The sequence below is a fragment of the Fundulus heteroclitus genome, unplaced genomic scaffold (genome assembly GCF_011125445.2).
Source record: "Fundulus heteroclitus isolate FHET01 unplaced genomic scaffold, MU-UCD_Fhet_4.1 scaffold_555, whole genome shotgun sequence".
In the NCBI taxonomy this organism is placed as follows: Eukaryota; Metazoa; Chordata; class Actinopteri; order Cyprinodontiformes; family Fundulidae; genus Fundulus; species Fundulus heteroclitus.
Window position 1 is genome coordinate 28482 of NW_023396984.1, and position 24371 is coordinate 52852.

At 41.4% G+C, this 24371-nt stretch overlaps 2 long non-coding RNA genes across 2 annotated transcripts; both read right to left on the bottom strand.

The window, feature by feature from the left end:
* Window positions 1-5004: 5004 nt before the first annotated feature.
* On the bottom strand, window positions 5005-6270 carry LOC118561079. Its single transcript, XR_004929755.1, has 2 exons — window positions 6043-6270; window positions 5005-6008 (listed from the first exon to the last, which is right to left on the bottom strand). It is a non-coding gene; the product is annotated as an uncharacterized LOC118561079 (long non-coding RNA).
* Window positions 6271-8388: 2118 nt separating this feature from the next.
* On the bottom strand, window positions 8389-8676 carry LOC118561077. The gene is made up of 2 exons (XR_004929754.1): window positions 8590-8676; window positions 8389-8468 (listed from the first exon to the last, which is right to left on the bottom strand). It is a non-coding gene; the product is annotated as an uncharacterized LOC118561077 (long non-coding RNA).
* Window positions 8677-24371: the final 15695 nt, after the last annotated feature.

Sequence of the window (24371 nt, forward strand, 5' to 3'; positions counted from 1 at the left end):
GGGGGTTCAGACGAGCCCTCTTTCAGGCCGCAACTCGGGGGCTCATCGGGACACTGGGCGCCGTGGCCCTCGCCCAGACGACAAGCGGCGCCGTGGCCCTCGCCCAGACGACAAGCGGCGCCGTGGCCCTCGCCCAGACGACAAGCGGCGCCGTGGCCCTCGCCCAGACGACAAGCGGCGTCGTGGCCCTCGCCCGAACGACAAGCTCCGTCGGGGGCCTCGCCGAGAAGACAAGCACCCAGAGCCCCATGGAAACTTAGAGGCCCCTGGACCTTTTCTGAAGCTCTTACCCCCTCATCTTTGGCTTGACAGCCAATTTCCCAAGTGGCTGACCAAACTGTCTTTGTCGGAGGTTCTGGAAGGGTTATTGATGAGGTTCTGGGTGTTAAAGGGTCTGGGAGCGTCTGAACCTGTAGCCTGTAGCCAGGTCCCGTCTGAACCTGTAGCCTGTAGCCAGGCCCCGTCTGAACCTGTAGCCTGTAGCCAGGCCCCGTCTGAACCTGTAGCCTGTAGCCAGGCCCCGTCTGAACCTGTAACCTGTAGCCAGGTCCCGTCTGAACCTGTAGCCTGTAGCCAGGTCCCGTCTGAACCTGTAGCCTGTAGCCAGGTCCCGTCTGAACCTGTAGCCTGTAGCCAGGGGCCGTCTGAACCTGTAGCCTGTAGCCAGGGGCCGTCTGAACCTGAAGCCTGTAGCCAGGGGCCGTCTGAACCTGAAGCCAGTAGCCAGGGGCCGACTGAACCTGAAGCCAGTAGCCAGGGGCCGACTGAACCTGAAGCCAGTAGCCAGGGGCCGACTGAACCTGAAGCCAGTAGCCAGGGGCCGACTGAACCTGAAGCCTGTAGCCAGACTCCTCCTGAACTCTGTAGCCAGGCTCTTCCTGAACTCTGTAGCCAGGCTCTTCCTGAACTCTGTAGCCAGGCGCCTCCTGAACTCTGTAGCCAGGCGCCTCCTGAACTCTGTAGCCAGGCGCCTCCTGAACTCTTGAGCCAGGTGCCTCCTGAACTCTTTAGCCAGGCGTCTCTTCTAGCTCTTAGTCCGGCGCCAGGTTCTGTTCTCTCTCTCTCCAGGCGTCGGTTCCTGAGGGTCCTGTTCTGCCGCCGGCCTCAGAGGTTGCTGCTCCGCCGCCGGTCTCCGAGAGACATGCTCCGCCGCCGGTCTCCGAGAGACATGCTCCGCCGCCGGTCTATGAGAGACCTGTTCCGCCACCGGCCGCCGGACATCTTTGCTAACCGGGGCCGTCCTACAGGACACCCGCCGGATTACCTGTCTCACAGGGGTCGTCCGCCGGGACGTCCGCCGGAGAACCTGACACGCCTAGGACGTCCGCCGGAGAACCTGACACGCCGAGGACGTCCGCCGGAGAGCCTGACACGCCGAGGACGTCCGCCGGAGAGCCTGACACGCCGAGGACGTCCGCCGGAGAGCCTGACACGCCGAGGACGTCCGCCGGAGAGCCTGACACGCCGAGGACGTCCGCCGGAGAGCCTGACACGCCGAGGACGTCCGCCGGAGAGCCTGACACGCCGAGGACGTCCGCCGGAGAGCCTGACACGCCGAGGACGTCCGCCGGAGAGCCTGACACGCCGAGGACGTCCGCCGGAGAGCCTGACACGCCGAGGACGTCCGCCGGAGAGCCTGACACGCCGAGGACGTCCGCCGGAGAGCCTGACACGCCGAGGACGTCCTTCGGGACGTCCGCCGGACAACCTGACACGCCGAGGCCGTCCTTCGGGACGTCCGCCGGACAACCTGACACGCCTGGGTCGTCCTCCTGGACGCCCGCCGGAGAACCTGACACGCCTGGGTCGTCCTCCTGGACGCCCGCCGGAGAACCTGACACGGCTGGGTCGTCCTCCTGGACGCCCGCCTGAGAACCTGACACGCCGGGGTCGTCCTCCTGGACGCCCGCCTGAGAACCTGACTCGCCGGGGTCGTCCTCCTGGACGCCCGCCTGAGAACCTGACTCGCCGGGGTCGTCCTCCTGGACGCCCGCCTGAGAACCTGACTCGTCGGGGCCGTCCTCCTGGACGCCCGCCTGAGAACTTGATTCGTCTTGCTTTGTTTTAGTTTGTATTTGGACATTTGTTTGATTCTAGCCCTCCGTCCTGCACCTCCCTCCACCCACCCGATCTAGTCTGTCTTTTTTTTTTTTTTGCTTTAGGCCGTCTGGAATCCGGCCTTAAGGAGGGGGTTCTGTCATGATTTTAGGTTCTGTCTTAGTTTTGATTCATGGAATAGTTTGAGTTTTGTTGTGGTTTGATTTTGTTCTTTGTGTTATACTATCTGTTAGGGTTCTGTAAGCTTTTAGCTCAGTTCTGTTCACCTGCCAGCTCACTCCCCTGTCAGCAGTCACCAACCTATCAGTTCAGTTCACTGTCAGTCACTTCCCTGCCTTTGATTAGTTCCAGCTGTTTCCCGGTAATTAGTTTTCACTCCATTTCACCTGTGCACTTCACTATATAGTTCTGCCTCGGTCTTTAGTTCTCCGCCAGATCATTAACGAGCCACGGTGAGTTTAGTTCCAGCATTCTTTATTCTGATTGACCTGTTGATGATAACCCGAGAGCCTTTTTTGATTCTGAGCCAGCCTGTTCCCTGATCTGTTTTTCCTGCCCTGTCTGACTGATTTACCGGTTTACCGACTAGTTTCTGTCCCATGGTTATCCGAGCTTGCTTTGCCCTGTCTGTACCTCTGCCTATTTTGGACTGCTTTTTGTGTACCGGATTTTGGACTGCCCTTTTGACTATTGAGCCCGCCTGTCCCTGTTTTCATTATTAAAATCCTGTTTTTTGCCTTAACCTCACTTGTTTGGCTTGAATACTGGGTTTGCCTGATTCACGATCATAACAGTTATATTATTTACTTGAAATTGTTGAAAGACCATGCATTATTCATTTTGTGAACACTGATGTCACAATAATAATAAATGATAAATAAATCAAGATTAGGCTACATGATCTATCACTCCCCCTCACCAATCTGTCATTGTTGAACTGGTCCACAAGTACGTTCAAATGTATCGTCTTTTTTAACGCTACAGAAAATTAATCCAAAATGAACAGACATCAAAAGCTGTGCTTTTTGATTTCAACATTTTAAAATGAGATATTTGAATATTGCTCACTGCTCATATGCCTACATGTAGTTGTGTAAGTTAGTAAATAGTAAATTACATTACAGAAATCCCCTTGATTATGTCTGATGGGTGGGGGGGCTTTGAGGTATAGTGCCCAGGGGCACCACATTGTCTTAATACGGGCCTGGACATAGGTTTTTGACTTATTACAAACTTTTGATATCCTTCTGGTCCATTGACCATGTGTATTTGCTGTTAGTAATATCTTTATTTATACATAACTTCCCAAATCTCAATTGGTCAAGCGTTAAACCTTAAAGCAATGATTTTGTCTTTTAGGTTTTTGAGCTTCTAGTGTTTCTCTATAAATGATAAGAGTTTTCCCAGTAAGCACATTGAGAAGGCTACCCAAAACAACCCAAGATTAGAATTGGAATTTAACCCTTCAGAAGCTGTCTTTATTTTATTTTTCCCTCTGACATAGTTTTCGTGCTCCCAGGCCAGAACACACAGACCCAGCCTTGCCATAACATTCAGATGTTTACATCATGGTCAGAGTTGTTTATCATATCTATTGTCCTTCTCAGGTTATACTGTCCCTCTGAGGTTGACCTCAGTTCAGCATAACTAATAACATCAGATGATTTTGTAACTGATGACGCGTGTAACGTTGCCTTCTGATAATTTGACACTTTTCAAAATTTCTCATTAGTTGCACTCAAATCCCAAGTAAAAAGAAATAAAATAAATGAATAGAAAACCCTTAGAAAAGCAATTCATATTTAGTTCCATACAGTTTGTTTAAAGCACAGTTTTTTTATGTCTATTTAAATCAAAGATCATGTATTTCTAAACTTCTTTCAAATGGACTGGTTTGTGATGAATCAATATTGTTAAAAGCAATAAGATCTCAGTGAGTTTGTATTACTTTAGGGCTCAAACAAATGATGGGGTCACTGGTTAATTCTGTAGTGGAGTAAACCCAACAAGCTTTTATGTACAGCTAATTGCCTGTTACAATTTTCTAACAAAGCTGAAATATTTTCATTACCATGTTAATCTCTCCGTTTATCAATTGAATTCGGCCCAGATATTTAATGTGAAAAAAAAAAACTTTGTTATTGAAGTCCCTCTTGTTCCTTCTTTAGTTTTTAGTTAACATAGTTCATGCTTAAAAATGTTATTTGAATTAGGGAGCTGCAGTTCTCCCAAAACAAATGAACATCTTTGAAACCATGATTTATAAGTTCACCCAGACGAACGTTTAGTTAAATAGATACATACATACAGTTACATAGAAATGATGACATTCAGAAAAAACAAACAGACGAAGGCCTGTTTTTTTCATTATCTTACACAGACAGATCTATGTTTTTAATATTTTTCAAAACTATGGCAACGCTGAAAGATGTTTTCAACGTGTTAAGTTCCCGCTTAGTTTAAAAAGTGGAAAGCGTGCACTGGCTAAGACCCCCCTGTGTTTCGTCCAAACACGGTTTTACGCTTCAGTCCCGCAAGGGTACAACTCTTTGTCTTGCAGACACCTGGACGCTTATCCATTTTTGAAAGTTATACGTCGCTATTAGCAATTCAGAACACTTTTATCCACAACGGAAGTGTCTAGTCAGTCCCCCCATGTAAACGCTTCCCCGGTGCAACGTCCTTTTAGTTTCGTTTCCGTTTCCTTTTTTTATTAATTTTATTCAATTTTCGCTTTTCTTTTTTCAACCAGATATAAGTCTGGTGTATTATCTCTAAACTAAGGCTGTCAAACTATTAATTTTATTATTTCAATTACTCTTGTATTTTATCTTTTTATTACTCAAAGTATTAAAGCTCATTTGGGATTCTTAATATGCAATTTTGCAATAAATGACAGTAGTTAAAATGATGCTTGTACAAAAAAAAAAAATTTTTTCTTTTTTCTTTTTCAGTTGTCTCAAAGAAATGTTTAATCCCCTGCCAAATATCAACTATAATAACTTTTTACCACTATTCTGGCCAAATTCTCCCTTCACGAAGATCAACTCCACACAGTACTTTCCACTGTAAATCTCTCCACTCAGACGCTATTCTGAGCCACACATATGCACACACATATACGCAGATTTACACACACACCCCACTCGCGCGCACACACACACTCTCAAACGCTGTGGACTCAAACATTATCTCCTTTCATGCAATAATCCCATTAAATGACACATTACGTTGGACAAGATATAACAAAAACAAAACATATCAGACAGACAGACAGCTTGCGCGAAAAGAGTCTTCTGCGACACTTTGTTTTTCTTTTCTTTTTTCTACGGGACCTTTAAATACCTCCTTGTTTAACCGTGTATTTTCAAAGACTCCCAAATTGTTTCTGTGGGATTCCCTTTTAAATCTCTTCATTTATTAATAATACCTTCCTGGAATTTTAGATATTTTTTGTTTGTTAAATCACCCCTTAAACCTGCATTGTATTCTTTTACCCATGAAGCTAAAGGTTTTATTTTATCAGGGTCCTGCTGTTCAATGAATTTCCAGTCTTTACTCTGGAGCTGTTTCAACGTTTTCCTTTGTCCCTTTCCCATTTTTATAAATTTGATCCAGTCCTGTAACACATAGGGTGTTCTATAGGCTGGGAGTTTTACACCGTGGGGTAACAATAAAATACCTGTTGTGGTCATTCTCACTTCAACTCTTTTGAGTGGAGAATTCTTGCTAGACCTCCACAAAGGCTTGTTACTTACAATCCCACTGTTTTTAAATGAAAATAAAATACCTAGTGGTATTTAATTTTCCAGTCATACACACAAACACACAATGCAGACGTTAGTTTTGTAGGACTCTGCCGCCCTGCCTCGAATTACACGGCCTATTATCAGGACGCCGTTATCCTATTTAGTTTTTTTTCTACACAGACTTTTTGGGCTCTGTTACCCCTTCGATTCACAGACCTTTTGGGCTCTGTTACACCTTAGTGTACCTATCAGTGCCAAGGATGATAGGGTTTGTTATCACGGACTTTCTCGGACTCCGTTATCCCTTCTATGCGCAATACCTCTCAGGTACTCATTTATACCTTTAAAAAAACAAATCCACTCACCACTGCTGTCAATCCTCCCTCGGACTTCCCGTCAACAGTCAGAAACCCAGAGGCGAGATGGACTAGGCCCTTGAAAAAGGATCAGAATGCAGTGATCACTGACTTTTCACCCGGTTCACCTCACCCAGAGGAAATCCTCCTGTATGTTGGGTTGTTTTGAAGAACCTTGGCATCCTTGAACGGTAACAGCATGGTATAAATATTTGTCTTTTCTGTGCAGAACAGCACCTCACTTTCTTTCTTTAAAAAAAAAAAAAAAAAAAAAAAAAAAAAGAGAGAGAGAGAGAGACAGAGCGGGAAAAGGCTTTCACATGGAAAGGCTTCCTTTTTCTCAATTAGGGTTTTAAAATAAAATGGGAAATGACATGAAACGAATATGTTGATGAAATTATGTTGCAGAGAACTTCAACTGTCAGACAATGAAAGTTAAGGCAAACATTGGATGCATTCTGTTAAGAAATATTAGGAAACTACTGCAAACACATTTGAACTTAAAGATTACTCTTTTAACTAATAATTAAATTGCATAATTCTGGGAGCTAAATAATTGTGCACGGAAATATCTTGAATGTGAAAGTGCTTGGAGGATGTTTTTTAATAAATGACACATGAATGTTTTTTTTTGATAAGAACACTAATTACACCTTGTTTCTGTTCCCCAATAGAAACAAGCTCTCGTGTCTGCAGACCATCTTCACAAAGTGTTTTATTAGAGAGAAATGCAAAATAAAATGCTCAGTGCCCATCCAGAACTGAACACTTATTACCATCCAGCTCAATCGTCCAGCCTGCGAGGAGGAACCAAGAAGAGGACTGGGGATGAAAAAGCCAGAGAACTCTGATTTTTTATTCTTCAATGGGAGGAGTTGCCTGAAGAGACACTAAGCGCGATTAGATTAATTTCTGCCTTGTGCCTGAATGGCCTGAAGGCTTTCTTAACTTTGCGTTCTTGACGTTTTGGACTCTTCTCATATTGTGTTACTGTTTGTTTAACTGCGCTGTTCTACTGACTTACTTTGATTTTTTGCGTGTTTAAGATATCTACACTGTGATGTCGCATTATGTTCAATATGATTTATGGTAAAGGATGGAAACTGTTTGCTTCAGACACACAAAGACCTACGGTTTATGCAATTTCTTGCTTTGATATAGGAAGAACCAGGGTCTGATTGGCTCTAAAGTTCCTTTAATCTTAGCTGGTAATGGTAACTCCTAGTTTCAATAGAGGTACTTCTCGCTCAGATTGGCCGAGAGCAGGATTTCACCTGGGGTCAAATCAGTTTTTATCATCTTTTAGATGGGATGAATTTTTCTGATGACAAAGACCCAGCCTGCCCTCTGATGCCCCTCAGTGGTACTCCTGGATTTGTAAGGTATAAAAGTGATGGATGATTGTCCATGGGAATGGTAAATGGAGAACCAAGTAAGGGGTTTTACAGGGTGGGGGAAGAGTAGACGGATTCAACCTTGGTTACTGAACAGTTTTTTCTTATCTAGTCTAATGTAAAATTCAAATAATGTGCGCATAGGGACCTAAAACAGGCCTTACTTAATTAGATGAACCCTAAATTGTAAATAAAAGCTAAACCTTTCTTCTTGTGTGATACAACTCTATGAAGCATTCATGTTGATCTGTACTAAAAGTTACAGCACTGCCCGGTTCCAACACGGGAACCTTCAATGTTGTGAAAAATATTATTCAGCTGTACGGAAGATCGCGGTTGAACCAAAGGACTGTATTAATAAGCTGCTACTTTTTAAAAGAAAGAAAACATCATGAACGATTGAAGTGAGATGAGAAAAAGAGTATATTAAATGATAACAGGGGGGAATGATAGAATTATTATTACTATGTCTACATATTTTATGTTATTTACTATTTTCATTTCATTTATCATATATATTTACTCTTTACTACTAAGAAGTTTTAAGGTTTTAGATCTCTCTCTTATATTTGCAGAAGGCCTGCAGAAAGCAGAGAAATATGTTGTGACTATGATAAGTATTTTTATGAACTCTATTCAGCCATCTGGAGTGCTGCACTGTGTGAACTGCTTGGTTTTATCTGGAAGGTCACAGTTATTTTGCTTATCCCTACCCCTTAGATTCAAAATGGAACCAGACAGGAATGGAGGCAGACAGTCTTCCTCTTATGCATAGGTCCACTAGCTTTGGTTTGTTATTCTAAAATGACGAGGAACATCCCATCATTTTGCCTTTTTTTTGATTGTATGTCCTTGCTTCATAAGGACGTCTATGTGCTCTCTGGTAACAATAGATGGTCTGCCACTCCGCCCTAGGAAAACAAATGTTAAGTATTACATTTTATACAGAAGACATCCCAATCTTTAACAGAAAAAAAATACAATAGATATCAATTAATAATAAAAAAAGTAATTCTGTTTGTGAGGACTTACCTGAACTAACCCGCCTTATGAAGAAACGACGATCCTCGGTTCGATGGAAATGAGCTATTGCTAGCGCTCCAACCTCAGTCAAACTGCTTTACTGTTCATTGTAGGTTTCTGTAGACAATAAATGTTCAATTCTGTGAAGGTTTCTTACACAACTTTCTATTGAACGTCGCTCTCTGTCGCTACACATTCCCTGTATAGGGCTCGCTCAGTTTCATGCCCTTTTTTTGCAATTCTGTCAGTTACTACCAACGCCATTACTGGTTGCAAATTGACGGACAGAAAGCGGAATTTACGAAGTTGGATGTCTTACATATTGGTTTCAAAACTTTTGATCATTGATTTTTAATATCTGAAATAAAAACTATGACCGGTAAAAAATGGATTATGGAAATCCAAGATTAGTTTTCAGACATCCAGAAAGTTTATTTTAGATAGGAAGAAAGTTATTTTAGATATCCGAAAGTAAAATCCCACTACACATAAATGGGAAAAGTGATGTAATTTCTACTATAAATAATTATATTTAAGATATCTAAAATTTCCACTTTAGATAGCAAGAATTCTGTTGAAGATATCTGAAATACACATTAAGTCAAGACTTTAGCACTGCAAAAAGGGAACTAAAAGTGAGTAAAACTTTCTTGAAATCAGTGTATTCTTCCTTGATTTGAGCAGGCAAATAAGACTATTTGCCAATGGAATGAGTATTCTTACCCCTAAAAAAAGGTTATTAGCTATTCTGCACTTGAAATAAGATGATGTAGATGAACTGTTATTATTTTAAGTGCAAAAATCTTATTCCGTTGGCAAATAGTCTTATTTAGCTGCTCAAATCAAGAACAAATTCTCTAATTTCAAGAAAAATTTACTTATTTTTAGTTGCCTTTTTGCAGTAAGTAAAGACTTGTAGATATCTGAAAGTTCTTACTGGTACAAATTTGATTCCAGATCACTTAAAATTTTATTACTACTGGCATAAATGTAATTAGTGATATCTGTGTCACAATTCTGACAAGGAATATTGCAATTATGACTAGGTAGGATGGCTTGGTGTTTTCCATAATAGAAATGTGGCTAGTCGGCTTGTCTATTTTTTGTTAAAATTATTGTGTTGAAAGCTAGTTGAATGTTTGTAAGTATCTATAATTGCATTTGTATAGGCATATTGAAATTTTAGATATCTGAAATTCCAATTTAACTCGTCATATAATCAGTAGTGGATATATGTAATGTAATTTCTATTAGTAGAAATATATTTTTGATGCCAAGAATTATATATCTGGATATCTAGAATGTTTTATTTATTTTTTATATCTGAAATGATAATTATGACTAGTATTGACTGGATTATGGAGATCTGAAATTAGATTTCATCCTAGTCGGAATTCAGTTTTAGACATCCGGACTGTTTATTTTAGATTGGAAGAATGTTATTGTAGATGTCTGTAAATAAAAGCCCTATACACATGAATGGGGAACGTGAGGTAATTTGTACTAGTATGAATTATATTCAAAATATCTGAAATGTTCATTTTAGATAGGACAGATGTTATTGTAGATGTCTGAAATGTAAATTTTGACTAGCAAGGAATGTATTTGAGATGTCTGAAATACATATTCAGTCAAGCTAATAAATGTTAAAACGGCCTGCCATACCAGCGCAGTACATGGCACTCGGCCGACCCAGCGGTAACTCTGTGTGTGTGTGTGTGTGTGTGTGGTGGGGGGGGGGGGGGGGGGGGGGACGCATGCACCTCGACTAACGGCAGCTTAAGCAGTCTATATCCCGCTCTCAAGATAAAAGCATCTACTAAACAGACAGCGCTGTGGCCACTTCACTCAGTGTAACATAACACAGTAGCACTAGCACATAGCAAGCTGCTGTGTGGGGGCCATAGGTTCGCCCACTTTGCTTGCCTGTCTGAAAATATTTAGATATCTAACCTCACACCATTACAAACATTCCTCAACGTGAACAAAGTTAGTAAGCGTACAATTTATCGTAAATATCAACAGAATAGGCTAATAACATGACACCAATTATTTTCAACCTGTTTTATCTACTTACCGACAACTTCACCGCTGCTCCCTCTCTTGCTGGTAAAAAGCTTTCTGGCGAGTGGCGAACATGACTTATTTGTCAGAAAGACGTTGTTGGTGTAGACACTTGTCAATCAAACATGTCTGACCAATAGAGAAGCACCCGCCCACCGCGGTACGTTTGTGTCAAAACGATTCAATCGAAAAAAATTGAACTTCAAAACTTTTTGAGCTTCAAAAAAAAAGTGATTCAAACGAAAAAATCTGAACTTCAAAACTTTTTTCACTTCAAAAAAAAAAAAAGATTCAATCAAAAAAAATTTAACTTTAAAACGTTTTTCTCTTCAAAAAAAAGTTATTTAATCAAAACAATTTGAACTTAATTTTTTTTCTCTTCAAATAAAAAAAGCAAAAACAACCAAAAAACACATTCTCTTCAATACTTTTTTTATTGATGGGTAATTATTTTTTTTTTTTTTGCATTTAAACATTTTCTTTTTAATTGAAAATATTTTTTTTTGATTGAAACAACTTTTTTGGAATTGAATGATTAAGACACAAATGTCCTACCCATGTATACCCCAAACACAAAAAAGATTACTTCAATCAAAGAAAACATTTTCAATTAAAGAAAAAGTGTTCAAATGCAATTTTTGGAGTCTCAAATATTTTATTTGCATTCAAAAACTATTTTCTATGATTGAAAACGTTTATCTTTTCATTGAAGTGACTTTTTTTATTGATTCTCTTGTTTGTTTGTTTGAAGCAACTTAATTTTTGATTGAATGATAAAGACACAAATGTCCTACCCATTATATGGTCCAATCAAAAAACTATGCTACTTCAATTAAAAAACGTTGCTTCAAACAAAAACAAAAAAACGGACTTCTATCAAAGAAAACATTTTCAATCAAAGAAAATCAGTGTTCAAATGTATTTTTTTGAGTCTCAAATATATTTTTGGATTCAAATACTTTTTTTCTTTGATTGAAAAGTTTTTTTTAATTGAAGTGAAGTTTTTTTAATTGAAAATATATTTTTTGGTTGAAGCAACCTTTTTTTGATTGAATAATAAAGACACAAAACTACCTTCATAATTGACAAGGTTATAAATATTGATTTGTATTTGAAATAAGATTTTTTTTACATCAAACTTTTCGTTCGTCAAAGAATCCTCCATTTGCAGCAATTACAGCATTGCAGACCTTTGGCATTCTAGCTGTTAATTTGTTGAGGTAATCTGGAGAAATTGCACCCCACGCTTCCAGAAGCAGCTCCCACAAGTTGGATTGGTTGGATGGGCACTTCTTGCGTACCATACGGTCAAGCTGCTCCCACAACAGCTCAATGGGGTTCAGATCTGGTGACTGCGCTGGCCACTCCATTACCGATAGAATACCAGCTGCCTGCTTCTGCTCTAAATAGTTCTTGCACAATTTGGAGGTGTGTTTAGGGTCATTGTCCTGTTGTAGGATGAAATTGGCTCCAATCAAGCGCTGTCCACTGGGTATGGCATGGCGTTGTAAAATGGAATGATAGCCTTCCTTATTCAGAATCCCTTTTTACCCTGTACAAATCTCCCACCTTACCAGCACCAAAGCAACCCCAGAACATCACATTACCTCCACCATGCTTAACAGATGGTGTCAGGTATTCTTCCAGCATCTTTTAATTTGTTCTGCATCTCACAAGCATTCTTCTTTGTGATCCAAACACCTCAAACTTGGATTCATCCGTCCACAACACGTTTTTCCAGGCTTCCTCTGTCCAATGTCTGTGTTCTTTTGCCCATCTTAATCTTTTTCTTTTATTGGCCAGTCTCAGATATGGCTTTTTCTTTTCTTTTTTCTTTCTTTGCGGGTACTATTTAATGAAGATGCCTGTTGGGGACCTGTGAGGCGTCTGTTTCTCAAACTAGAGACTCTAATGTACTTGTCTTCTTGCTGTGTTGTGCAACGTGGCCTCCCACTTCTTTTTCTACTCTGGTTAGAGCCTGTTTGTGCTGTCCTCTGAAGGGAGTAGTACACACCGTTGTTAGAAATCTTCAATTTCTTAGCTATTTCTCGCATGGAATAGCCTTTATTTCTAAGAACAAGAATAGACTGTCGAGTTTCAGATGAAAGTTCTATTTTTCTAGCCATTTTGAGCGTTTAATTGACCCCACAAATGTGATGCTCCAGAAACTCAATCTGCTCAAAGGAAGGTCAGTTTTGTAGCTTCTGTAACGAGCTAAACTGTTTTCAGATGTGTGAACATGATTGCACAGGGGTTTTTATAATCATCAATTAGTAGTGATAGTGAGATGAAGCCTTATGAGGCATTGAACCACTTGAGCCAACTGGTTCGAGAAAGGGTTAATTTCTTGAAGCTTCATGTGCACACAAAACCACCTACTGGCCAGTTGTATAATCACAGCCAGCTGTATCTTAACACTGTGATGCATTGATTTTTTGTCTTTTATGGCTCTTGGGAATGACTTCACAAAAGGTGTAGGACGAAATCATTTGTCTACATAAATTATGTATACACATATGTGTATAATAAAATATTGTTTGAATGTATTCTCTGTGTGTAATTATTCCCAAAATAGTAGTGTCATGTGCATGTTGTGTAATAATGTTTTTCTGTGACTCTAGAAAAATGGCACGGGCTTAATCAGGCAGAGGATTGTGAAAGTGCTTGTGGAACTAGGGAGGGGGTAGTGAATAGGCTAATGCTTGTGTAACTTGGATGATTTCATGCATTTTTATTAAGAAACAACAATTTCTCCACAGTTTTTGGTTTCAAACGATTTCTCTTTATTGACACTACTTCTCCAGCCTTTGCAAAGACACGCTCACATGGCACAGATGATGCCGGGGTGCATAAATAAATAAGTGCAAGTTTGTACAGATTGGGGTACAGTGACCGATGATTAGCCCAGTACTCCAGGGGGTTCTCCAGCCTGCTTATGTTTGCCTCTGACAGGTAGCGCTGGACCTCTACGGTGGCATCTGCTGACACATTTTGGGTCCTCTTTTCCTCCATGACACTAGTGTCCAATCTTTGCCAAAGTCTGCTACCTAAATGGAAACCACAAGTCATGTTAGTAAGTGTTGTAATAGGAATAAGTAATCTCAAAATGTAATATAAAAGATTAACTCCAGTGAATTTTTGAGAGGTGGAAGCCTGGGGAATCTTGTGAGTGTTCTCTTCTGTGTTCCGTCGGATGACGGTGGCACACTCTGAAGTCAAGCGCTTCAATGCTTCAGCAGCTTTTGTGTTGCTGAAAAATGCTATAAGTTTAAATCGTGGGTCCAGGAGTGTAGCCAGCGACAAGATGCTCATTGACTGGAGCATGTGCAGCTTCTCCCTGAGCTGTCTGATGAGCTGCTCTCCTATTTCCACTGCTACTGCAGGTGCCAACTTGGTGTCTTCCTCCTGAAGGGCTTTCTCTATCATCTTCAGGAGGGGGATAACTTTTGATGCCGACACGTGTTCTTCTGCAGAGAGCTCCGTGGTGGCGTCATAGCAAGGAGAGAGTAAAGACAGGCACGCTACAACAATGTCAAACTCACTGGCAGTGAAAAAGGGAATGTCAGTGTGTAATCCAGCCAATGCGGCTCCTACTGGCTCCTCAACTCCACCAGACGTTGCAGCATCAAGCAGGTGCTGTTCCATCTTGTTTCTACCTCCTGCATCAGCTTGGTTGCTTGCATGCCCAGCTGAAGCTGCACTTGTGTAAGCTTCTTCTTTAAAGATACAGAAGAGTAGGCCATTAAGTCACTGCAGTAGGAGTACAGACAAACTATTAACATATATTGGAATAAAAGAAAAGAGCATACCTTAGCAGTAAGGCTGCTTCTAAAGTAGCCAACCAGCTTCCTTGCTTTGGCCCGGAGGCCAGAGAGCACAGGGTGCTGGTCAAGCGCCCTCTTCACAACAAGATTGAGGGTGTGAGCAACACAAATGTCATTGAAACGATTGAATTTGAATCAATTTGTCACATAATGTCGATAGTTAACTCGAGATTAATTGCAAATTAATCGCTTGTTATATCCTTTTATTTCTGCAAGTCTGATAGCCTATTTGGGCATTTTAATATGCAATTTTGCAATAAATGACACTAATGAAATACATGCTTGTACAAAAAATATTTTTATTTTGTTATTTTCAAGCACTTTTGAGAATTGGAATGAAAAAATCCTAGTGCCAAATGTTAAACTCTGGACTATAATGGCTAAATGACTAATCATGACGCCCTTGTTGGAGAAATGTGAATGTAATCATTTTATTTCTATCAAGTTACAGGTATTTGGTTTGTTTTAAGAGTTTGCTTTCAGGAAGGTTCTGTTGTATTTAACCTTAGACAGGGAGAACAAATAGTTCTCCCAGATCAGGCCGCAACAAAGCTTGCTCCCATGTTTGTTTTTCACCCCCATGTTGTAAATTCCTGAAGCCTCCTGACCCTTTTTCAACCCTCATGTTGTAACCTCCTGACCCAACCCCCCTGACCCTTTTCTCCTGATGTGTGAAAATAAAGACAGAAGGACAGAAATGACCCAGCGCAGACGTTCCTAAACCTTAAGGGAGTGTAGTTCTCCGTTTGGGTTCCTCTGTCCTTTTCTATAGAAATGTCTAAAACTTGTGTTGTGTGGTTTTCATTCTAGGATAAAAGGGGTTATCTTTAATAACCCTATCAGCCCTGATGTTTACACAATGTATAAATACATTTGTAAATAAATACCTATTTCCATGCCAATATATATTTTTTTGCCTCTTAAACAAAGACATGAAAAACATGGTATTAGGCATATACATATAAATTAATAAAACTTTTACATTTCAACAAAGTAATAAGTTTTATTGTTTGTTTTTTCACTCTCTCTGAGCTTTCACACCAACAACAATATTTTTGCTTGCTGTTTATATCCATATTCATACAGTTTAAGCCTGGAAAAAGGTTTTAAATTTCCAGGTCATTCCAGCCTTACACTTTGCTTGCAACTGTACGAGCTTAATACCTTGAAAGAGACTGTTTAGCAACTGTTTAGTAACTCCAGGGGCCCGTTCTTTGTACGTCGCTAACTCAGTTAGCTGGATTTGATTGTTGACGATTTGGCATGATCTTGGATTGTTCGGTTCTTCGAAACTCATCTTGGACTTGCTGTCATAGCAACATGTGCGCCAGCTTAAGCCTGCTCGCGAGCAGGATTATTTCATGTAAACAGGATTAGATCGCAGCTGTATAAGCGGAGGAGATAGGGAAGTCTGTCGTAGCCATGTCCATTTTTACGACTGCAACCTGTTGCGGAAGGTGCAAGAATAATTTGCAGAATTTTTCGAATTAATTGCGTATTGCGCAATAGACAGGATCCTTTAGCGCAGTGCGACAGTGTAGAGAGATTTTTCTTGGTGGCTGTTATAAACAGACAAGCACATATTTTAACAGTGGTTTTTAAAGAGGGAAAAGTGGTGTTAGAGCCACAAATAGAAAATATTTAAGTTATTTGTATAATGGTTTGCTTTTTATTTTTATCATATTCAGTAAGAAGATTTGTTCAGGCCATTTTATTGTGAAGTTTAGTTTTACTTTGAAAGGCTTGCTTCCTGTCAAGCCGTATGCTGTTTTAGAAAAAAAATATGGATGGATTATCTAGAGACGGAGCAATACAGTTTTACCGTGTAAACTGTGGATAACTTGGAAAAGGAAGAACTTCATTTTTTATAGAAAAATAATTTTTTTGTTAAAATTCCCAGTTTGCATGCGTCCTTTACTTCCAGTGTCTAAGGAATGACACCGATATTGGATCTGTTGCCATAACAAGTGCCTTTTTTAAATAAAGTATAATAATTAAAGGCTACCATTTTGTAGAATTTTTGTAGAATTTTCTTGTATTTCACTTTTACTTGTTCCATGTTCTAGTTGTGTCTGGCTCTGATATAAAAGAACAAAGTAAATATGAGATTATTAAAATGCAAAAATTCATACTGTGGAAAGTGATAGAAACATCTACCATGGACAGTATTTACACATTAATTTGTCTGCTGCTTTTTGCCAGCCCTCTCTCCTGGCTTTAGCAGACTTTGAGGTGTTTCCTGTTGTTTTAATTAATTAATTAAATTCGGCATAACCTTCCATTAAGAGCTCTTGTTCTGCTTGGGAGAAAATTTGTGGGCGTTCTTTGGCCATGCTGAACAGCCAATAGCAGTGTTGCTGATCATTGTTTCTACTATCGATACATTTACCCTTTTAAACAAACTCAGGAACACGCAGTTATCTCAGATATCTCAATCCAGCCATACTAATCATAAACAACAGGTGTGTTCGAAGAACCCAATTAGCCGGATCATGATTAGCCGGATGAAATCATCTTGGATGTGTCATTTGATCTCGGATGTTTTAAGCAACGTATGAAGAACGGGCCCCAGGATGAGTTTCGAAGAACCAAACGATCCAAGATCATGCCAAATCGTCAACAATCAAATTCAGCTAACTGAGTTAATGACGTACGAAGAACGGGCCACAGCAGAGGTTCAGAACAAGCTCTTTAATAACTAACTCAAGGACTGGAACAAGAAAAAAACAGAAGGGCTGTACAAAAAGAAACAGAGCAACCGGGCAGGTAAGGCGGGAACAGACAGGCAGGAAACAGGGTGGCTCAGATCTGTGGAGAAATAGGAAAAAAACTCCACAAGTTAAAACAGAATAATTGTTGGAGAAGACTCACCCCAAACTCAACAAGACGACCTGGCACTGATGTCTGGTCTCAACAGTTTATATGGAAGCAGGTGAAACCGGTGAGAGGTGATTGCAGCAGGGGTGGAGTTAGGCAGGTGTGCAGAGTAAGTAATTAAACCAGACATCAGTGCTGAGGCTCAAAACAAGAAAAGGGCCCCGTTCTTCTTATGTTGCTTAAAACATCCGAGATCAAATGAGACATCCAAGATGATTTCATCCGGCTAACCATGATCCGGCTAATTGGGTTCTTCGAACACACCTGTTGTTTATGATTAGTATTGCTGGATTGAGATATCTGAGATAACTGCGTGTTCCTGAGTTGTTTAAAAGGGTAAATGTATCGATAGTAGAAACAATGATCAGCAACGCTGCTACTGGCTGTTCAGCATGGCCAAAGAACGCCCACAGTTTTTCTCCCAAGCAGAACACGAGCTTTTAATGGAAGGTTATGCCGAATTTGAGTCATTAATTAAAACGAAAGGGAACACCCAATGTCTGTTAAAGCCTCAATGTCTGCTAAAGCCAGCCAATGTCTGCTAAAGCCAAAAAATGTAGTATTTGACCTAAAAAGCACAAATTAAGAGGAGAAATTGAACTCCACAACTTGAAAAAGAGAAAAATTGCACTAGAGATCGAGTTGCTTTAAAAGGACCTTCAGGGTAAGTTCTAATACACCATTTGACAGTAGTAGTGATGGGTCAATGAGGCGTCATGAAGCATTTCGACACATTGCCAAACTGTATCGATACTGTGCCGATACTGTGTCACTGAATACTGACATCTGCTGAACCTTAAAAACCCCTAGAGGCAACCTAGTTGACAGAGTTAACTGACACTGATTTGATGACCAAGTATACACAATATTTACAATTTAAGTCATTGTATGTTGCATTGTATTATTTTATATTTCCATTTGAATTTAAAATATATTAGATTTTTTTAGATACAGTCAATAAATAATGTGAACCTGTATCATAACGTAATAACCTCTAAGTAAACATGTTGTGAATGAGGATGCTTGTGGACTGGCTTTTTATTTTATTTTTACAAATTTCTTGCTGCCATGTCCTTTCAATGCACCCCCTTCCCACCACACACACACACACACACTACCCTTTTGTGTTGAATGAGTGACGTGTGAGAAAACAGCTTTAATTCTCCATCACATAACTTTCATATGGCGCATGCATTGACTTTTTCAACAATTCTCTCTTGCGGTTTTCAACAGCAACGGCATTGTTTCTTATGGTTTAATATTGTCCATATGCCTTCTTTAAAGATTTCTAATTCTACTCGTAGGACATGCGTACTTCCAACCAGTAGTGTCAAAAGTACACACATTTGTTACTTAAGTAGAAGTATAAATACTGCAGTTTAAAAACACTCTGGTAAAAGTTGAAGTATCAACTTGACCTCTTTACTCAAGTAAAAGTGAAAAAGTATGTGCTCCAAAAACTACTTAAAGTATAAAAGTATAAAGTAACCTTTAAAAAAATGCCACTATATGAATTGAAAGCTTAATTTAAACACTGATTAGTTCTACATGTGGCCCAAGACACAACATAATCATTAACCCATTAGTCAAAGACAAAGTCACTCAAGGAGCATGTTCTCTCTCAAACTTTATTGGAATTCAATTTCAAACAGAGGTAGTATTCAAGCCTGCAGAACTGCCAGAACATAAATGTGTGAGTTCCATCAAATACCTAAGGTAAACTATACCCTTTGGTGCCAAAACATTCTATGTAGTTTGTGTGTGTGTGTGTGTGGAGAGAGAGAGAGAGAGAGAGAGAGAGAGAGAGAGAGAGAGAGAGAGAGAGAGAGAGAGAGAAAAATTCTGCACACAGTAGTATATGAGGTATTCATGTTCGTCCCACCCCCGTCACAGCTGACAAGTCAAGACCAAAACTAAAATGAGAATGAACTCTACATCACTATAAACAAATCCCTTAAGAGCACTTAGCAAGTTCTGAAAATGGTACAGAGTAAGAGAGTGCCACAATTTTGCATTCAAACTAAGAGTATGTTAGTCCCATCAAAAAAAAAAAAAAATTCAAATCCTACTGCATATAACACGGTTTCCCCATAGTCATAACTGACGATCAAGACCCCAAGACAGCATACCCGATCAGACTACCAGAATGCTTTGTTGAGCCTCAAAAGAAGCTGATTCTCAAAGTTCTTGTGATCAATACGTGCCCTTTTTGGACGGAAGATCAGTCCCGCTACACCAAACAGTCTCTCACATGCAGCTGAGGCTGGGAGTGCAGTGTTGAGCCTCAGGGAAAGGTTGCAGACAGCTGGAAAAGTCTTAAGTGCATCCATTGTATCGCCTGGGGAGCCAATAATCTGCATTGGATGGTGCACATTACGTGAAATAAATATTTATAAATATTAAACTGAAGCCAAGAGTAACGAGTAACGTTTGTTTTAAAAAATGTAAGGAATAGAAAGTACAGATACTTGTGTGAAAATGTAATGAGTAGAAGTCAGAAGTAGGAAGAAAAATAAGTAATGGAGTAAAGTATAGATACCTAAAAAGTGTACTTAAGTATTTTTACTTTGTTACTTGACACCTCTGCTTCCAACCTTATTTCCTGTCATTGCCATGGTGAATCACGTTATTTATGTTCCAGTGATCGGTCTTTTTTTCATGCTCATGCTCACGTTCAATGGTTGATCGGGCGCTGTGTTTAGTTACCTGACTAATATCATCTGTTCTGAAATCGGAAATGCTGAGTATGACAAAGGGAGGAAGAACTACTCAGAGTAGCAGCATTCTACTAAGGGTGAATCAGCCGTTTTTTCTGAAACGACGCTCAGAACAAAGACGCACAGCGCAACCCGCCCAACCATAAAGGCGTCTGCCCAACCCATCCATCAGTGGTGCGCTCCGATCAGCACCAAGCGCCCACAGAGCGAGATTGCGGTACACCATCACACCAGAATTGCAAAATGGTTATAAATGAACCATTATTAACCATTATTTTGTTTATAGTTTAGCTTGGATTTTATTTACTGTGCAGCATAGCTTTGCTGTGCGCGCTGCTGTGCGCGAATGCACACGCGTGCAGCTTAGAGGGAACAGAAACAGTTTGGCGCGTCAGTCAGTTCGAAACAGTTCCTGTATCGGTCACGTGACTTTCCCGTGTCGCTCGTTGAGGTGTACAATAACCAATATTTCCTCAAGGTGGCAGTGCTGTGCGCCAATAATTTGTCATTGATCAAACATGGCGACGGTCCAAGACGTGATTTTGTTGTATTTGCTCCGTAAGTAAACTTTTTGTTTTTCCCTGTGCCCCAGACACGACACATCATATATGTGTGGGTAGTTGCGGATAAGCTCCGCAAGTCGTTCCTCGAATCCCGCCATTGTTTAAAGCCCAGAATTATAACCTTCTTTGTGATTTTGTTGACATTTTGTACCACAAACTCAATAGTGCTCCCACCTTTTCCGGTAGTAATGCTCCGTATTGATCCGTTTCGTCCGTAATCGTAAGCTCCCAATTTTCGTGTCAAAATACGGACGAAATCGACGGTTAGAATGTATGAAACACTCCACACGTATCCGTATCCGTCTTTTACGTGAGGTATGAATGGGCCTTTGTCCTGTTTACATGAATTAAGTCTGCTCGCGAGCAGACTTAATTCATGTAAACAGGATTAGATTGCAGCTTCATAAGCGGAGGAGATAGGCAAGTCTGTCGTAGCCATGTCCATTTTTACGACAGCAACCTGTTACGGAGGGTGCATGAATAATTTAAGAGCTTTTCGAATTAAAGGTATACTATGCAACCGGGGTTGATTTTCCAGCGAGGCTCCCCCCAGAGGGCGAAAGTAAAAGTGCACTGTCGTAAAGATGCTCAGCTGCTCTCCTGGTTTCTCCATCAAGCCAGGCGCGGTTGTTTTGAGCATAGCAGACAGGCGAACGCAACGAAAAGTCGAAAAAAACGGCAGTACAAACAATGACTAACACAGTGAAAGTATGAACATGCACACAGAGATAGAGAAACCATTCCAATGTTACTTACAATCGCATCAGCAGAAACGCAAGGTCCGCTTCAGCCTTGCAGCCTTCTTTTTCTTTTAGCTCTCGCCATTCGGAAAAAGCTTGCCCGATGTTCACCCGTGTACGACTCCTCTCTCTGTCCAGAGCCTTTTTCCTCTTTCTTGCCTGCTCCGACATGGGCTTTCGCTGTTTTCTTGCTGGTTCCGCCATGATAACTGCACAAATATCGTCACTGCGCGAGCAAAGAGCATGCCTTTCACTGGGGGCGTGTAGCAGTTCTCGGGCGCGATGCACAGACTTCTGAGCCTGTGGGTGCAGGCCGAGGGCTCCTGCAATTGCAAGTACGGTATTTCTCCTACAGACCACCAGGGCGGCTGAGAAGACCTTTGTTCGACCTGAAATGACTCATTTAATCATCCAAAACGGTATGGGACACATTAACTGAAAAATGTTGCATAGTATGCCTTTAAATTGCGTATTGCGTATTGCGCAGTAGACAGGATCCTGTAGCGCAGCGCGACAGTGTAACTGTAGAGAGATTTTTCTTGGTGGCTGTTATGAACAGACAAACACATCATTTAACAGTGGCTTTTAAAGAGGAAAAAGTTGTGTTAGAGCCATAAATAGAAAATATTTAAGTTATTTGTATGATGGTTTGCTTTTTATTTTTATCATATTCAGTGAGAAGATTTGTTCAGGCCATTTTATTGTGAAATTTAGTTTTACTTTGAAAGGCTGGCTTCCTGTCGAGCCATATGTTGTATTAGAAAAAAACTATGGATGGATTATCTAGACACGGAGCAATACAGATTTTGACTGTGTAAACTGTGTATGACTTGGAAAAGGAAAAACTTAATTTTTTATAGATAACTTTTTAGTTAAAATTCCTGGTTTGCACGCGTCCTTTACTTTCAGTGTCTAAGGAATGACACCGATATTTGATCTGTTGCCATAACAAGTGGCTTTTTAAAATAAAGTATAATAATTAAAGGCTACCATATTGTAGAATATTCTTGTATTTCACTTGTACTTGTTCCCATGTTCTAGTGGATCCTGTGGAGGCTCTGATATAAAAGAACAAAGTAAATATGAAATTATTAAATGCAAAAAATACATACTGTGGAAAGTGATAGTTCAATTAAAATGGACAGCACTTACACATTTAATTTGTCTGCTGCTTTTTGCCAGCCCTCTCTCCTGGCTGTAGCAGACTTTGAGGTGTTCCCTGTCGTTTTAATTAATGACTCAAATTTGGCATAACCTTCCATTAAAAGCTTGTGTTCGGCTTGAGAGAAAAACTGTGGGCGTTCTGTGGCCATGCTGAACAGCCAGTAGCAGTATTGCTGATCATTGTTCTCATCCATAGCATTCGTTTCGATGTCTCACTATGGGATACGCCCCTGCCGTGTATTCCTCAGAAGCATATATCTCATTACGCCAATCCTGATTGGCTGGTGATCGTGACTTCTGCGTCACCCCTCCTATAAGTAGCCTTGCGCTACGACGCTACGTCATTCAAAAACCTCTTCTCGCTTCGAGGCACATCTCAAGAGCAGTCTAGCATAACAGTCCACGGTCGGGGTACTTAAGCTAACCCCCTTGACAACGGGCGCTAGCTGCTACTAAAGTCCCTTAAATGAAAGTTGCGCCAACTCAGCGAGTGGCGCCATTTTGGGTCTAAACTTGCCACAGGCAGGCGCTTTAACACTGTTATGTTATGCGCGTTTCTCACCTTCGAATACCCTTCAGGCAGGTGTTCTGAATAAAACACAACTGAGTGTTGATGATCACCTACTAGGCATCCAGAAAAGCTGATATTACATTTTAATAAGACTTGAGAGAGACATTTTTAGGTGAACTGTATACTTCTCTTTTCCTGTCTTGAAGTCCAGAATTGGTCTCATAGGACAAAAATCAGACACACATTATGCTACAGCACAATGAAATAAAGCAAGAAGTCCAGAAGAAAATTTCACATAAAAAATCGGACGGTCGGTGAAAATCAAACATGTTTGAAATTCAGTCGGCCGTCGTGAGGTTTTCGTGAGCGCATGCTGCTGTTCAAGCAGAGCTACGAGGGAGCGCCCTCCCCTCCTCTCCGTCCCTGCCAGCGGAGGGAGGGGAGCAGGCATCCCCAAAGCGACCTTCGCCCGGCCCGGGACCCACGGGGCCCGGACGTCGGCTCGCGGGGCGGGGGGAGGGCAAGCGCTCCGGTCCGCGTGACGCGCTGGCCGCCTGTTTCGGCACGCCTCCGCTCGCGGGGCGGGCTGGGTGACCTGCCGTGCCGCGCGGCCGCCGGTGCTGTGCGTGAGCAGGGCTCGACCCCCTGCTCTGGGTCCCTGTCACCCACCGTCGCTCGCCTGCCTCTGCCACCACAGCGAGCGGTCCCAGAGGGGACACGCAGTCCGGTCGCGTCCGAGCGTCGCGCCGCACAGATCGTGAGCGGTGAACTTTTTAAACCCCGCGGTTCCATCGTACAGTTTGAGATGTATATTAGTACCACCACTGAAAAACTTGTACAGGGTATGCCCGGCTTAGCGGTTGGGGACTGGCGGGGAGAGACAAGCTTTGCGCGTTTTTTTTGTTTTTTTTTATATTGGCGAGGCGGCCGCCAAACTTAGCGCTGCGGGAAACCCTGACTTCAGAAAAAAAAAAAAGGCCCACATACCTCATACCTCACACAAGCGAGAGTTTGTTGTAGGTCTCCAAGTTTTGTTCGTCTCTTGGTCCAAGCGACTGACTCGTTGATCCACAATAAACGCCGCTCTTCATCGCTTGGAAAACGGAACATCCGCGTCCCTTTATCAGTGCTGTTGCTGCAGCCGTGGGCACAACACCCTGGCATGGTGGCTTATTTTCGAAATAAAGAAATACTCGAAATAATCAGAAAAAATAAAATAAAAATAAAAGAAATCGGTCGCTCGCAGTGTTGTAAACGCGCTGAGCTTAGCTGAGCCTAGACCCAAAATGGCCGCATGAGATCACGTGACCCGAAAAAAATGGAACGCCCAT